The 14,985-nt window shown below is 42.6% G+C and overlaps 1 protein-coding gene and 2 pseudogenes across 1 annotated transcript in view; 1 reads left to right on the top strand and 2 right to left on the bottom strand.

The window, feature by feature from the left end:
• Positions 1 to 9,353, top strand: part of Prkx (protein kinase cAMP-dependent X-linked catalytic subunit) — a 50,024-nt gene extending 40,671 nt beyond the window's left edge. Inside the window, exon 9 of the mRNA XM_052170670.1 lies at positions 7,516 to 9,353. The gene's annotated coding sequence lies outside the window, so the exon portion shown is untranslated. The remainder of the gene's footprint in view (positions 1 to 7,515) is intronic.
• LOC127674879 (histone-binding protein RBBP4-like) lies at positions 4,378 to 10,222 on the bottom strand (annotated as a pseudogene).
• Positions 10,223 to 10,721: 499 nt separating this feature from the next.
• LOC127674426 (histone H3.3A-like) lies at positions 10,722 to 12,070 on the bottom strand (annotated as a pseudogene).
• Between the last annotated feature and the right edge of the window lie 2,915 nt (positions 12,071 to 14,985).

Genomic DNA, 14,985 nt, shown 5'->3' with positions numbered 1-14,985 from the left:
TTACATCAATATGAAGAGAGGCCCTTGGTCCTGCGAAGGTTTGATAGATGCCCCAGTGTAGGGGAATTGAGGGTGGGGAGACAGGAGGGGGTGGGTGGAGGAACACATTCATAGAAGCAGGGGGAGGGAGGGTGGGATAGGGGGTTTCCTGGAGAGGGGCAAACTGGGTAAGGGGATAACACTTGAAATGTAAATAAATTAAAAGAAAAAAAGAAAGAAACTGAACTTCAACAACAACAGAAACAAAAAACAGAAAGCCTACATATTCATGGAAAGTGAAAATCTCTCTACTCAATGATCACTGGGGTCAGGGGAAAGAAATGACTTTGTAGAATTCAATGAAAATGAGAGCACAACATACTCAAACTTATGGGACACTCTAAAACCAGGGCTACGAGGAAAGTTTATAGTACCAAATGCCTCCATAAAGATATTGGAGAATTCTCATACTAACATATTAAAAATACACCTGAAGACACTAGAAAAAAGAAGCAAACACACACAGAAGGAGCAGATGGCAGGAAATGACCAAAGTCAGGGCAGCCTAGGTTTTCCATCTCCAAGATTGCCTCAGTTTGTGTTTTCTTTATTGCTTCTATTCCCCATTTCTGGTCTTGGACAGTTTTATTCATATCCTTCACCTGTTTGGTCATATGTTCCTGTGTCTCTTTATGTTTATTTGCTTTCTCTTTTAGTGCCTCTAACTGTATGTACTTTTCTGTATTCTTTTAAGGGATTTATAAGACTGGATTTAAGATCCTCTTCTGTGTTTCAGTTTCCTTAGGTTATGCAGGGTTGTCCTAAGTCTTGTTGATTGTGTTCTTATGCTGGCTTTTAGGCATCTGGTTTTCCCTGGTGTTAGCTTTATGATCCTGATGCCAGCAGGACTTCTCTGGAAGCTGGGGGAGCCATGGTTCAGACAATGGATGTCAGGTTACACAATTCTGAGGGCTGTGCCTCGGATGGACCCCACTAATAAAGGATTGGTGGGGCAATGTTCCAACCTGGAAGTTCTTGGGTTTCCACAGGGAATTAGGATGCTCTTTGGGTCTCCCAAGACTCCTCAGGACTGAAGAGCAAGTCCACAGCTAGACAGTGGAGTTCAGGGGACTGTGAACAACTCACTTCTCTCTGCTGTATCCCAGGTGGACCTGACTGGAATAGGATTGGTAGAGCAGGGTTCCAAGCTGGTTAGTTTTGGGGTCTGGAAGCCTTCCACAGGAAAGCAGAGCAGTCTTGGGGTCCCACAAGGTTCCATCAGGATTGAAGAGCTAGCCCAGAGCTAGATAATCAAATTCCGCTTATTTTTTTATATGAGGTTTTTGTTTAACATACATTTATTGATGATTATCTCTCTAAAATCAGCAACCATTAAAAATGATTGTACTACAAGCAGAACTAGCAACTTTCATTTTTTGAAAAGTACAAATCTTAAAAATTTCAATCTATATACATACATAATATAGCATACTAGTTATATTAAATGCTACAAACCAATGTGAGTCTAATGGGATGGGGAAGAGCACACATATAAGCTTTAAGAAACATTTTTCTCTACATATTAGCATTTTCTCACATACATACATAAGATAAATGAGGTAAAATATACAGGGAAAAACATCACTCACACACACACACACACACACACACACACACACACTTCTATAAAACCTAACACAGAACACAGGTGCTGGGCCCACATTGTTAGGGGAAGGTACCTATCATGACTAGGCCAGAAGTTGGCAAATAAAGAGTAAAAACAATGACAAGCCCCCACCACAGGAAACCATTGGTAATGTGGCATCTATAGCGAGGTCAGCAAATCACAAACATCCTAAGTAATTGTGTTCCAGGGTATTTGATCAAATTGTGAACCCCAAGATTGTGAACTGGAAAAAATCTGTTTCTTGTTGTGGTATGGCTTAGCCCTAGCACACATCTTTAACCCAAGAGTTTTCTATAAGCACGCATTAAATAAAGTCAACTATAGGTCAAAAGGCAGAGCAAAGAACCAGTAGAAATGAAGGACATTGAGTTGAAGGTTATTTAAAATGATGTGAAGAAGGAGAAGGAACTTTTTCCTTCTGGAACACTGGTGAAATAGAAAGGTCAACTGGGTACTTTTTCGGCCTCTCTGAACTAGCAGGCTTTCACCACAATGTCTGAGCTCTTGAGCCTTCATTTGGTAAATAGAATGTTTGGGATTCTGTTTTAAAAACAATGCAACTGTTTCATAATTCTTTTTTATATAATTTTAAAGTGTATACCCTCCCATACCTGCTGTTGGTATCATTACTGTAGCCAACACAATCCATGAGCCAGTTATGCTGCCCCAGAAATCACAAGGGTTTGAATTTTTTTTTTTTTTTGTTAGAGTGAGGAAGAGATAGAGGTTGGAGAAGGTGGTTCTCTGTATTAAACAAGTGGATTTTCCACACTGCTATAAATATAGAAACATCACCTGGTTATATACAATAAGACTTTGGATTCTTGTGAGTTCCCCCTCTCCCCTCTCCCCTCTCCCCCCCCACCTCCCCCCCCACCCCCCGCCGCAGGCTGGGGTGGAAGACGGGGAACCTGGGCTTGCATGAGAATGAGTCTAGTGGGAGCATGTCTGCTATCAGGTGTTGGCCCCACAAGTGCTTCATTCACTCAGGGCAACAGCTCCAGATGGGAATAAGAAAGGAAAGAAATGAGACTTGAAAGGGGGTAGGGAGCTCCGACTCCTCAGGACATTGAGGGCAGGGATCAGGCCAGAAGGGGCCAGAAATTAGAAGTTCATGCCCTCCTTGTCCCTGTCCTTTTGGGATTGCTGGGAGACTCACCCAGGCAGGTAAGAGACAGGCCCTGACTGGAAAGGAAATGCCCTGAAAAGCAAACAATCCTGGTTGTCTCATGTGACTTATAAAAACAGTTCCTTGCTTTCTGTTTCTTAAATGCTGTCTTGTTACATAGCCCAGAGTGGCCTGAAACTCAGATTGGCATCAGACAGACTGCAGTCTTCTTCCTACCTTTGCAGCTGGAGTTAGGAATGGTTGTGAACTACTATGTGGGTTCTGGGGGTGGAACCAGGGGGCCTCTACTAGAGTAACCAGTGATCCTAACCACTAAGATACCTCTCCAGCCCCTAAATACTGAGATCCTAATTTGGAGATTCCCTACAAAAGTAGAAGCAAATGTTAATGCATGCCTTGTATGAATTATTATGACTCAGAATGAGGTAGTTGACTGTGTCTTGCAAGCCCGAGGCCCTACCTTTAATCCTCAATGCCATAAGGAAACAAAACAAGCATATTAAAGAGTCCTCAGAGTTTCAGTAGCTCCCCTTCTGCCTTTATACGTGTAGCTGAGATTGAATTGGACAAAAAGACAGCTAGAGACCCTGTGAGGAGTGCGATGAGAAAAAGAACTTTAGAAGTAGTACAGGGGTATACTAAAGCTGACTGGTCTTTGGGGTAAAATAGCTTGCTATACCACAGAAAGATGGCAAAGCAAGAAGAGCTCTTGAGGGGAGAGCTGGCCCATGTGGGAAAGTAGGGAACCCTCATTGTAGACTTAGGAGCGGGGGTAAGAATCTATGCTACAAACACCAAAGATTGTATGCTTATAACTGACATGATTGCAGTAGTTCCCATAGACCTCCGTCACGGCAAGACAGAGGTTCTCAACATAGGCTGTGATCTGCAAAAAGGACCCTTAGGAATGTCAAATGACAGTTTTGCTTCCACTTTGGAGAAAGCATTGTTCCCAACATGGAGAGGTATACATTGTTGCTCAGAATTCTAGAGTGCTTAGAATGACCTTGCTACTAGAAATATCCCTAAGGGTCCTTAATGTCAACTCCAGAAACTCTCTGTGTTAGTGACTATTATTAATAATAATATTAAATAGTGCATTATTATTATTTAGTTGTCTAAATTTTTGTTGAATCTCTGTATGCTAAATGCCATGTATTTGTCAATATTTATCACATTTTTTCTCTTGAAAATATTCTGTGCATCAATGTTTTCCTTGTATATATGTATATCTAGTGACTATATAGTCTATAAGGATCCCATGGAACTGAAGTAGCAGATGGTTGTAAGAAGCCATGTGGAGGCTGAAAATCAAGCCTTGGTCCCACAGAAGAACAGCAAATGCATTTTAATAGGTGTTCCATCAGTCCATGACTCACTGTCCATTTTTCTATGTGAGCTAACATCTGTAAGGCTAAACTAGCCTTGAAGTCACAATCCTCTTGCCTCAGCTTCCAGGGAACTGGGAGTATAGTTGATTCTTCTCTATGTCTGTCTCAAACCAATGTTAAATCCATCTCCATCTCGTGGTTCAGAGGAAAATGAGAGACTAGAAACACAAGTGCAAACACATCTAGGATCCTTACCCTTCTGGATCCACACTTTCTTCATGGTCTTCATCTTTATGAATGTTCTCCACCATCTGCCACACTTGCATGGTATTGTGTTCTGATACAGAATGAATCACCCAAGGTTCATTGGGATTCCAGGAGAAATCAGGAATCTTGGCTGTTGGGGTTTTGTCTAAGCTCCACCTCACACCTACCTGGCAATAGCCAGGTATGCCCCACCCCAGAGATCTGGCCCACTATAAGAGGGGTTACTTGGCCCTCCTCTCTCTCTTTGCTCTCTGCTCTCCCACATACTCTCACCTCTCTGCCCCTTGGGCTCTCCTCCCTCCCCCTCTCCACGTGGTCATGGCCAGTCTCCACTCCACTTCTCTCTCTCTCTCTCTCCTCTCTCTCTCCTCTCTCTCCCTCCTCCCTCCCTCTCTCTCTCTCTCTCTCTCTCTCTCTCTCTCTCTCTCTCTCTCTCTCTCTCTCTCTCTCTCTCTCTCTCTCCCACTAACTCCCATTCCCTACTCTGAATAAACTCTATTCTATACCATGCCTGTGTGTGTGTGGCCCCTCAGGGAGAAGAGGTGCCTGGACAGGGGCCTGCCTTGGCACCCCCTTTCCCACGCCGCTGTGCCACACTCCCTTGACCCCCCACCCTCTCCTTTTTAAGTCCCCTCATTTGGTGCCAAAACCCAGGACGAGAAACACCATGGGGTACACTTGCTTAAGCCTCTTTCACCGGAAACTTAGCTTCTGGATGGGTAAGACCCCCATCCCCACTGGTCAGAGCAACAGTTTACATAGTTCTAGCCGCTGCAAGGCAGCAGCTTTTCCGTTTCCCTAGACTCTGCTTTCCTTATGCCCTCGCGGTGGCCCAGTCGCCTCTGCAGGGGACTCCCCGTGGCATTTCCCCCCTGAACCACGGGCTTCATGGAGGTCCCCGCGAGCGTGTCCCTGCAGGACTGCGGCGCGAATGATACTTTCCCATTCCCCGGTCACGAGAGCGCCACAGGGGCTCACAGGGGCTCGCGGATGGTGCCCCTATGTCTCGTTGCTAGGTTACAAACAAGCTACTTCCCAGCCAGTACAGGCTACTTGACTTCCAACTTCTGCTGCTGGCAGAAAGTCCCACCCTGCCCCTAAGCAATCACTAACCTTTCCCTGCTACAACTTTTCTCGCTGACAGCCGCTACCATACATGCTGCCATGGGTTCTTGGCAGCGGCCACAGCTGCTGCGGCATGGCTCTCTCCAGGCTCAGAACCACAGCAATGCTATGTTCCATCCCCATCAAGCGGAGCCACGTGGTCCACTGCCACCACTCTCAGAGCTGCAGCAAGCCTGCACCCCTCCCGCTCTGCTGGCCACGATGCAGATTTCTCCTGCTGTTGCCTGGCCGCAGCCCACACCCAGCTCAGCTCTGCTATACCTTGCTGCTTTTGCCATAGCATCTGCTACCATCTCCTGTGAGCCTCTCCCGCTGGTTGTGTGGACCTGGGTGCCAATTCCCACAGGCGCACATACCTCCCATGTTTGCGTGGCTGTACCACTGCTTGCTTTTCTCAAACTTCCAGTTTTCCGCACCTAGCAGAACAGTTGCACTGGGTGTGCTACCTGTCAGGTCTACCAGATTACAAATTTAAATAAACATTAACCATAATAATAAATAACCCTTAGCTTTCAAATGAAGTCTGGCCAACCTCTTTGGAACGAAGGGTTTCCTCTCATGCCCAGCCTACATGCGACTGGCATTCCAGATAACGTTCCTGCTTAGGACATTTAGGCCCTCCCTTGGGTGTCTTCTGACTCAGAAGCTACCCAGTCTCCCTCTTAGCTTTTATAGTGGCAGAAGCCCTGGACCACACATGGGAGCTTCTCAGGGCATTCCGGGAATGCACGTAGCCCCTGAAGACTTGTGCAACAGCCCATGTTTTCAGCTTGGCTATTCCATTGTTATTATACTTCCAGGACGCTGGATTTATGTCTAACAACATTTCTACTTAACCCTCCCTCACCCAGTGGGCGCTACTTGTATTCAACCATATATGTTTAAAATTAACAGTCTGGTAAATGATAAAGAACCTAAATCTCACCTATTCCATGTTCCCACATCCTTAACTTGTTTGTTCCTATAGCCTGCGTGCTCAAGTTAATGTTAACAAGCCTAAGTCTGCCTAGACAAACTCATTTTCCGTCACCACAATTTAATCCATTGCTGCCAGCTTCCTTACTCTGATCCTAGCATCTTTACTAACCAAAGCAATATACTTTCCTCTACCTATGCAACCTGTCAAAGCTACTTAAGATTCCCATTCCTAGTCTCTCTTTAACTATTGCCCTCCTATCTTGTGCTCAATCTTGTCAGAAGTTTGTTATTAGATTTAAGACAGACAGAATTCCCAAAGGCCTGACAGCTTCTCCCAGGAGGTCTCAGAAGAAAGATGGACACCACCACAGGATGCTGCCTGAACGAGTACAGTGGACAAAACCAGATACCTTGAGTCAAATGACTTAGCTAAACAAAGATAAGCCATTTCTCATGTCATGGGTATCCATTCCACAGAGAAAAAGCTGTGCATCTTCTGTGCTTGAAAGTCAGACTGACAGCCAAAGCCGCCATGGAGACCAGAGACCACAAAGAACTGCTGGCTACTGGAACCTGTCATTCTTTAATAATATAATTACTAAGTTATTGTTTATTCCTCAGACTTCTGACTACATTGACAGCTAGACAGTTATCTCCTTACCTAAACTGTTTCCATTAAATGCTTCATATTTCCTCTCCTTACTCTGTCACTGTCCTAACATCCGCGTTCCTATAGATTTCTCTAATAATAAATATTCCACTATATGATCCAACCTTCAATCCTATTCTTTCCGATCCACAAAGGCTCATCTTAAAGATTGTTCATGTGGTTAACTCATGTTGTTATCTCTAATAAACTTGTTAGCTACAGGAGACCTACCCAGATCTACTGCTCATGGACCAAGTATGCTCCATCCAGATAAGTACATCTGCCCAAGTGCCCACTTTACTACCTTTCCAAAGGGTGGGATTCCTCTGGGTTTCAATTGTACATCTTAGAAAATTTTTCCTTTCTCCCAAATGTACTTAGTCTTATTTCCTACATATACTAATGTGTTCCAACATCTTGTTAAGTCCAGGCCTTTGCCATATCCAGGACAACTCCAGAGAAGCAACCTTCAGATGCTCCAATCTCCTCTCAGCTCCTCTAGACACAGACAGCTTCTACTGGACCTGTTCTCCTGACCTATCCTCAAATGGCTCCACAGACAGACCCTGGACAGCAAGGAAGCAGCCAGTCCTCCTGAGACTGGACAAACACCCCTATACCCCTTTCTCTAGGTTCCCCAGAGACACGTCACCCCAATGTCAGCATGAAGCAGCCAGATCTCAACAACGACCCTATTCCTGCTTCGCCTTATTCACTGTCATTTCTTTTCTTTTCTCTTTTTCTTTTTTAATTAAGCAAATATTGAAGTATGTTGGGGTTTTGTCTAAGCTCCACCCCACACCTACCTGGCAATAGCCAGGTATGCCCCACCCCAGAGATCTGGCCCACTATAAGAGGGTCTACTTGCCCCTCCACTCCCTCTTTGCTCTCTGCTCTCCCACATAATCTCACCTCTCTGCCCCTTGGGCTCTCCTCCCCACTTCTCTCTACGTGATCATGGCCGGCCTCCACTTCTCTCTCTTCTCTCTCTTCTCTTCTCTTCTCTTCTCTTCTCTTCTCTTCTCTTCTCTTCTCTTCTCTTCTCTTCTCTCTCTCTCTCTCTCTCTCTCTCTCTCTCTCTCTCTCTCTCTCTCTCTCTCTCTCTGCCTTTCTCTACCCCTACTCTGAATAAACTCTATTCTATACCATGCCTGTGTGTATGTGGTCCCTCAGGGGGAAGAAGTGCCCGGGCAAGGGCCTGCCTGGGCACCCCCTTCCCTACACTGCCAGCGCCACACTCCCTTGACCCCCAATCCTCCCTTTTTAAGCCCCCTCATTGGCAATGTGAACACCATGAATAAACAACTCTGGTGGCCCATCCTCTGCATTTTCTGTGGACTGTTCTTCTCCAATTTTACTTAGATCCTAGACATTCAGGCTACGATCAGTGCCACTGGAAGTTAAGATAGTCTCATTTTGAGGTGACCACTGAACTTGGAATATTTCGTCCTTATGTGATTCAAAGGAATGCAACTTAAAGATTAAAAGATAAGCAATTCATTTCAGCTGTGTGAGAAACAACTGGGCTTGGCTTGGAAGCATTGTTTGAAGGAGTATCCCAAATCATAAGTTTCTGATCATTAGTAACTGACCGAAACAGAGACTCATAGAGCAGATGCCAGGAAACTCCTCTACTGCTGCTGTATGCCCCGTAAAGATGGTTTTGCATCCACCACTTGCCACACCAACCCCAGTAGATTCTGTGTGATAAATTCCACAGACTGAGGCATTTTTACTCCAAGGGGAGGAAGTCTCCTGGGAATGACTGTGGAACTCTCTAGTTAGGGGATAACTATGAGCAGTAGTTCTCAAAGCAGTTTGTTTACTCTCAATTTCCTCTTTTCCTCTTTCACAAGGCGATCCTAATAGCCTGAGCTGATAATCCGTTCTTTGAAGTAGACTCACTGGCCTGGCAAACTCTTTTTTTAAGAACTACAAGGCTTTGCCTCATAGTCATTTACATAATTACAACCCCCAGCAACATGCAAATTTATATGGCTGTGCTTATGTAGATGAGGGTGGCTCTGACAAGGTGGTATGGAAAACATTAAGTCAAGAGGTTTTTACAAGGTGAAAGCTAAATGTTAGATAAGGATCACTCAGGAAAACTCATTAAGACCCAGGGGATATAAGAAACTTTAAACTCTCCTTAAAAGGTTTGCTGCTAACTACAAGTGACTCTGTATTCTAATCCGAAAGATTGATGTTATCTGTAAATTGATCCTCTAAATCTGTTACATGGGAAACATTATACCTGATAAATTTTGCATTTCCTTGTGCCAAATGGTTATGATAATTGTGCCTGCCTAGCTGGATTCATCTTTTGAAATGGTAATACTAACTCTTCATGTATAAAAATCCTTACCTTAGTGCTCCTAAATACATTCAGATTCCAGCCGCCTCTGTGGTTGTTTCTGTTTGTCTCTCGCCAAACCTGCATCTCTCTTGAAATCCAAATCCCCCCTCAGCTCCCTTCCCCCCTCCCCCCCACCCTGGGACCCGTCCATGGCAACCACTTTTCCTTCTTTTGGAACTGCATTGATGGTATGGTCATCCGAAGCACTAAGTAAGTGCCCACTGAGATTTCTATTCCAAAAAGCCCATTGCCTCCCTTCTGATGTCCACAAAGATGTATATCTGGTTGCATTCCCCAGAAGGGTCTGGTTTAGAAGGGTGCTTTGTGTAGTCCAAAACAAGAACACCACTGGATGGCGTCTTTGTTGCAATGACGCAAGAGTTCAAGGCATGTGCTGGGCCCTGTTTACTTCTTCATGGTTGATCTTGATTTCTATTTCAATTTTCCCACTGATAGAACAGAAGCCTCCAAATTCTCCTTTCTCACTGCCATAATAAGATGCATCAAACTAAGCATCATTATTAGGGAGCTGGACACTGGCTATCACCAGGTGGTTCTGTTCATCAAATGTGTGTGTTCCCAGGATAAGCCGATGGATGCTGAAATCTTTCCCTTTGGGCCTGGTCACATCAGGAAGTCACTGGGCAGTTAAACTGGGCCACTCCAGGACATGGGTCATCACCAAATCATAAAGAAAAGGGGTGTTCTTCCATATTTTATACTCTTCGTTGATCACACATTCTTCCACCATGTCATCAAAGGCAACTTCCTTGTCAGTCATGGTGGCAGGTGAGCAGGGAGGAGTTGGGGGATCCCAGGGTTGTGCCTATACAGCAATCCTTAAAGATTCTCTCTGTGTGTTTCTCTCTGTGTCTCTGTCTCCCTTTCTCTCTCTTTGTATATATAATCACTCGTGCATGTGTGTGTGTGTGTGTGTGTGTGTGTGTGTGTGTGTGTGTACATATTTACTGACTCTTGGGCTTAACAAAATGTATTGAAATCTAAAACTTTTAAACAAGGCAAATTTTTACAATCAGTAGATATTCAGTCTAAAGAGGCCTGGATTTTTAAAGCAAAATCTGATATCAAAATATCTGTGTGGGAGGCATGACACTAGCAAAGATATAGAAGAAGCCAGACATAATAACACCATTATGATCAGCTATCTAAGATCAATGCAACCAGATATAAGATTAACAAGGAACAAATACCTAAAGCTATAATCAAAAGGGAAAACAAAACATGGGAATAAATACTACCCATCATTAAGCTACAGAAGGTCACTTGTGAGTGTTCATTGCTGGTGCATCAGAAACTAGGGCATCAAGGAACACAAGGACTATTAAAAGATTGTGAAAAATTCTCACAGATACTTTTCTACTAGATACAACTCTATTGGTAAGGCTATACACTGTTAAGATAAATATATTTATACCATACAAATACACTTTATAGAACTATTGACCAATATAAGAGTAAATATACACGAACAATGGCAGCCACTTTCATAGGATTAGGCTAGTAGTAGCAAATACCCTACACAGTAAGCCTCCATTAACAATCTTTGGTTCTGGTACACAGCCTTTGATTGTCCTAAGTTTATAATAATAGACTCTGATAAAGGCTCATACTTCACAGGCAAAATGACAGAAGAACTGGCAAGTAATTAGATATCTAATAGAATTCCTTTTCTTTTCTTTTCTTTTTTTTTTTTTTTTTAGTTTAATGTAATTTGATAGCAAACTTACAGGAACAGCACAGAAGGCAAACAACATTAAAAACATGGACTTGCACGTAGAACAACTCAGAAAAGTATAGTGAATGGATAGAATCTACTGCATGATAAAAATGCCACAAACACCATTTAGTTGTTGTCAATTCGAAATTTACTTATTTAAAAAAAATGCTGGCATTGTCCAGAAAATTTTAATAGGTTTATTTAGAATTGTTATAAAGTTGAACTGTTGAAATTTGTTCACTGAAACATTTTGCCTGCATTAATACTTTACATCTTGCATTTATATTAAAAATTCACACACAAATTAATGTGGAGAAACTGCCAATAACTGATTCTATCCCCTATGTTTTCACTCGAAATTATATACTTAGGTACATTTGACCCCATGGAAAAAATATCTAACATTCAGAACTAATAACAGGAAGAAGAGGATAAAAATTTTTTTGAGAATGAAATGTTTCCCCTCACAGTGGATGGACTCTTTAGCATGCTCTTCGTGTATGTGGCATGCTAGCTGTGTATCTTTTAGCATAATTGTTACACGTTTCACATGGATAGCACACAGGTTGATATCTTCAAAAAGGTCAACCAGATAGGCCTCACTTGCCTACTGCAAAGCACCAATAGCTGCACTCTGGATTGCAGATGTTTTGAAGTCCTTAGCAATTTCTTGCACCACACGCTGAAAGGGGAGCTTGCGAATTAGAAGTTCAGTAGACTTCTGATAGTGTCTGATTCACAGGAGTGTGCCACAGTACCAGGCCTGTAGCGATGAAGTTTCTTCACCCCTCCAGTAGGGGGCGCACTCTTGCGAGCAGCTTTTGTAGCCAGTTGTTTCCTGGGTGCTATACCACTGGTGGATTTGCGGACAGTCTGCTTTGTACAAGCCATGGTATGGGCACCTTCTTGCTTACCTCGCTTTTCCTTCCGCTGGAGCTTTGCATGTGAGAGGCGGCACTGGCGTTAAAGAGTGGTGGCAGTGAAGCAATGGCCACTAGATACAATTCTCTAATGGAATTTCTATACACCATATAGCCCTAGAACATCAGGAAATATGAGAGTTGTAATACTATGATCAAAGGACAATTGATGTTGTCTGGTTAACTTAACCTGACTTTTATTAATAAAGCAGCTTATACCTTGACCCAGGTGGGACTTAGCCTATCTATAATATTTTGTTCTTTTCCAAAATCTGGACTTCAGCGACACCTCCAATAATACCTGGAGATATTAGGCACTGACTACACTATTTGCCTCAGTGGCACATTGATTGAAAGATGAAATGAAAGGTAAAGGTGGTATTGCCACCTTCCAATTAATGTTCTCACAACTTAGTGGGACATACTATTAGATTAATTGCACAGACCTGAGTTGGTCTATAGCAGCTCTCATCACTATTTGTGACTTTACTACCTTAATTAAGGTTTATCAGTTCCACTTACTTTATATGCAAATTGGTTTTGAGATTTGGCCTCCCAGATATGCATTATCTTGTTCCAGACTTATTTCAGTTAGGAGAAAAACTACCAAATATACCATTATTTGAAAGCATAATAACCTTTCTAAAACTTATGAGCAAATTTGTACTTACTACAAACCTCATATTGGGAACAGATTTTGCTTTGGAAGACAAAAATGAAACTAGATCTTAAGACCTAATGATAGATACACACCCCATCACTCTCCTCACACTTTATATTGCCTAAATTGTAGTCTTATTGACCTAAGTTTTGAACTAGCTCTATATCAAATACCACGAACACCTCTATCCAAGCGCCATACACCTACTGGGATAACACACACTGATCACTAACATTGCGAATGAAGTGGGTCAAACCTCTCTTTGTACTGATGATAGGTAGAAGGCCCTCTTTGAAGCTACTACCACTACTGTCACTGAAGCCATCTGGACCTAGCCAACTATATCCATTCCCCTAGAACTCCCCAATATTGTAGAAGGATGGAAGGACTTAATGCACCCATCAGACTTAATAATAACAATAGCCATCTATGGGAGTGCTACAGAATGGGCACATAAACCTATTGTCTTATGGTCTCCATTGCTGTGAAGAGCAACCACAGCAACTCCTTTAAAGGAAAACATTTAATTGTGGCTGGCTTACAGGTTCAGAGTTTCAGACCATTATCATCATGATGGAAAACATGACAGCATCCAGGCAGAAATGATGCTGAAGAGGTAGCTGAGAGTCTTAAATATTTTTTTCATATTTTTTATTCGATATATTCTTTATTTACATTTCAAATGATTTCCCCTTTCCTGGATCGATTCATTGTTTTTAATTGCTGAGTAGTATTCCATTGTGTAAATATACCACATTTTCTGTATCCATTCCTCCATTGAGGGACATCTGGGTTCTTTCCAGCTTCTGGCTATTATAAATAAGGCTGCTATGAAAATAGTGGAGCATGTGTCCTCATTGCATGCTGGAGAATCCTCTGGGTATATGCCCAGAAGTGGTGTAGTGGGGTCCTCCTGTAGTATCATGTCCAGTTTTCTGAGGAACTGCCAGACTGATTTCCAGAGTGGTTGTACCAGCATGCAATCCCACCAGCAGTGGAGGAGTGTTCCTCTTTCTCCACATCCTTGCCAACACCTGCAGTCTCCTGAGTTTTTAATCTTAGCCATTCTGACTGGTGTGAGGTGAAATCTCAGGGTTGTTTTGATTTGCATTTCCTTGATGACTAATGATGCTGAACATTTCTTAAGGTGCTTCTCAGCCATCCGAAGTTCTTCAGGTGAAAATTCTTTGTTTAGCTCTGTACCCCATTTTTAATAGGGTTATTTGGCTCTCTGGAGTCTACTACTTGAGTTCTTTGTATATATTGGATATTAGCCCTCTGTCGGATGTAGGGTTGATGAAGATCTTTTCCGAATTTGTTGGTTGCCATTTTGTCCAATTGACAGTGTCTTTTGCCTTACAGAAACTTTGTAATTTTATGAGGTCCCATTTGTCAATTCTTGATCTTAGAGCATAAGCTATTGGTGTTCTGTTGAGGAATTTTTCCCCTGTGCCCATGTCCTCAAGGGTCTTCTCCAGTTTCTTTTCTATTAGTTTCAGTATGTCAGGTTTTATGTGGACACATCCCCAAAGGATTCTATCTCCATAGTAGCTAAGAGTTGACGATTCTGCTGCACTAAGGAATGAATTGTAGGCACATTTATTTGTATACAGATTTCCTGCTATGGTCAAAGCTATTTGACTTGATTGTCATCATTCTCAGCCCACAGGGGACAGGTTACATTCATTTAACAAATGGTGGGTATATTTTGATGGTCTATCCATGACGTCATTCTAATGTTTTAATGAACAATGGTTCTGCTTGGAGGGTGGCACAGACATTAGGTGAGGGTAAGATTCTGGTTCATTGACTGTGATAATTTTGAAAATCATTCATCTCAGTTAAAGAGTAACATAAGGTCCTCTTCTTCAAAATTGATACAATAATTATAAATATCAAGCAAAAAATCAGTCTCGCTCTTTGTTGTTCTCTTACAAGCCACCTCCTAAATTAATTGTCTACGCTTCTTTCAGCTGTATAAATAATTTCGAAATATGTAAGCTGTTCTGAAAACTATACTATAGTATAAAAGCATCAAATAAACAATCCTACTAATAAAGATGCTGAGATAAGAGAAGCATGATTTCAAGACTATTATGTGGTACACAGCAAGACACTTTCCCGTTCAAACAAGCAGAAAGTGAATATGGATTGTACAGTATTGGATGTGTTTCTCCAATTACCAAATTAGAGAGACTGCTGGGTGACAGCCAACACATTTCTAA

This window comes from Apodemus sylvaticus, chromosome X (genome assembly GCF_947179515.1).
Source record: "Apodemus sylvaticus chromosome X, mApoSyl1.1, whole genome shotgun sequence".
Lineage (NCBI taxonomy): Eukaryota > Metazoa > Chordata > Mammalia > Rodentia > Muridae > Apodemus > Apodemus sylvaticus.
The sequence above is the reverse complement of the archived record's forward strand: the minus strand, read 5'-3'. Positions and strand labels throughout refer to the sequence as shown.